Raw genomic sequence first — 2,899 nt, 5'->3', positions numbered from 1 at the left:
CTCCTGTGATATTTACAAGGAAGTTCTTGGTATCCCTTCTCTCCAGATGACAGCTGTCCAGGGAATCTCAGGAACTGGGAGATGGGAGACTTCTGATGCACGGGAAAATTTGTTTAAGTCCACATTGTTTATCTGTTCTTTATTTTTTTTCAGGCATTATAATTTTCCCAGTCCCTTTTTTGAGTCTGGGCAGTACTTTTGCTTACCTCGGTAGCTGCTTTGTCTGCCTCGGATGTAACATTTCTTTATCTTGTAAGGATGTTTGTCTTGGCTTTTTTTACCAAAACCTTTATACCTTCTGTTTTGCTTAGATAGTTTTAAATTATGCATACTCTGAATAAACTCCTATGAACAGTTTCTCTTTGTTACCTTTTACTGACCTGTAATTTGTAAAACCTGGAGTAAAAATCAACTGGGAATAGTTAAACTCCTATATTTTCGCCGATTTCTATTTTAATAATACAAGTCAGCTTTAAATGAAGAGCATAAAGTAATCTAACAAAAACAAGCAAGTATGAAATAGTCTGTAAGCATAAATAGTCATAAGCGAGGGCAGGTTCTTAGACTTTGAGGAACTGAGTATCTACATCAAATAATTAAATGCTTGAGCTAACTGATCTGATGACATCAGAAAAGAAAAATAAAATACTGCGCAGTCGATACATGGAAGCTATGCAGGGATTGTGCAAGCAAATGGAAAGTACTTGTCATAATTTATGAATGTTTTTTTCTAATGACTGTTGAGACCTGTCAAACTTTCTGTCCCATGTTCCTAATGCTGTAGGTAGAGAGCTAAGGATAAACTGTGCATAGAACAGTTTACATTTAAATTTTATCATAAAGGTCCTGGCAGCACATCCATTAAATTAAAAATGTTACCATAGCAGGTACGATACTGCTTATAACAGTCTAATGGGAGCTATAACTTGTGTATTGCTGAATCTAATAATAGATTCTGTGTACTGCATATGCCATCCTATACGTTCAATTGCTTTTGCAGAATACATTTTTGTATCTGTGATGGTTCAAATAAGTTCTTGATTACTTAACATGGAGGGAAACACCTCAACGTTTCACACTGCTGCTGACTGAAGTAGTTATATTCTCTTCATGTCAAGATTTTCATTTACCTGAATTTGGAAACAAAGTCTTTTTTAACTTTCGAAGAACATGCTGATGACCAGATCATTGTCAGGTTTCAGGTTCTTATAGGCTCTATCTACCTGTGTCCTAAGGTCCCATGTCCTTTGGACATCCAAGGTCTAGTTCATATGGACAGAGCTACAGACTTTCCTGGCACGTGATACTTGTCCTGGACCTCTCAGAACATAATACCTTGTTTGTGCATGAGGTCTAAGTCCTCTTGTTGTCTGGTCCAATCCTGCCTTCCCTGGTTTCTCGGCGCTGCAGAGATTATCTGGCCCTCCTGGGCTATGTATAGTGGATTGAAAATTGCCTGCAAACCTTAGGGACCGTGTAGTCCTCCTCAGATAGTCATCCCAAGACTATTTCACTGTGTCTGGTTGGTACCCTTGGTCAACCTCATCCTGGCACTCTTCAGACCCCACAAAAAGCCATGAAGATAATTAGGCCTGGAGAGGAGGAAGAAAAAGGGAACAGAACAGAAAGGGAGGGAGGAAATGACTGGTGCTGGCTGAAGACAGCACCAGAGCAGTAAACACAAAATATCTTATCTTAGTCTGAAATAAGTGAACAAAAGAAAGAGGCTGAATATTATTTTTCTGCATTTGATTATGTTTGAAGATAAAATCAATAATTTTAACCTTATAGGTTCTTTAAACCTTGCTTTCGGAGAAGACAATTAAAAGTTCTGTTTGACAAATAAGAAACTTTGATTATAGCTAAGTAAGACACCGAAAACTTTGAGCTTAACTGAACAATGTGCTACTGCTTGTTTTGTCCCTGAGCATGAGCAACAACACATGATCGTTTCCTGCCTTTATATGAAGATGTTTCTAATGCAAGAACTCTCTTAAAGGAGGTACTGCAATGCAGCATTCACCTAATCTATGATAAACTACCTAGCACCACTTATATTGGTTTATTGAATTACATTATCTGTTCTTTGTGTAGAACCACTAAATTCCTTCTATAAAGGAATCATATAATTATTTTTATGGTTTCTTATCAATATGTAAGAAGCTTTCAACAGATATTGATTATTATACTTATTCAAAGACATGGATGAGGGTGACTTCCCGTGATTTACATGGCACTCATTGAATCATAGCCTTGTTTTACAACACTGAAGTTGCAGTGTTCTAAATTACATAAATCCATGTAATTTCCAGAGCTAGCTGCACTTCTGGGCCCGGGGACATGAAGTAAGTTGGCGTGTATCCTCTCCCTCTGCCATCAATACAAATTTACACTTCTGAATGCGATTTCATGCCAAAGGCTCTGTTAACCTGAGAAATTCTGTTTGGCAAGCAAGAATGATTTGTGTGGTTTGGCTAACAAAATAACTAACAGCAACTTCCCATTTCTCCTTCTTTCCCCTTAGCAGGGAAGCAGAAGGAAGAAGATCGTAAAAGAAAGGATGAGTTGTGATGAAATGCAGATCCAGTTCCTTTGGGCGAAATATGTCAATTAGGTAACCTAGTTGGTGTTCGGCACAGGTTGTGCAAGGAACCAGTCCAGCTGCAAAATACAAATCCTCCCATTTTATCTTGATAATGGTTCCTACCTGACACCATGAATTATATGGCCTTGCTTCGCTCCCCCTCGTTTCCCTCAAATATAAGTGACTAAACTGTTCAGAGTGAGTGGGTGTCTAGGATTTTGTAAGACAGTTCTACATTTGCAATGGGCCAATTCTTAGTTGAGATTTGTTGAATAACTTGACCATGATTTTAATGTTCTGCTTGCCTTGGGAACT

The sequence above is a fragment of the Tauraco erythrolophus genome, chromosome 6, assembly GCF_009769465.1.
Source record: "Tauraco erythrolophus isolate bTauEry1 chromosome 6, bTauEry1.pri, whole genome shotgun sequence".
In the NCBI taxonomy this organism is placed as follows: Eukaryota; Metazoa; Chordata; class Aves; order Musophagiformes; family Musophagidae; genus Tauraco; species Tauraco erythrolophus.
This window is presented reverse-complemented; position numbering follows the sequence as displayed.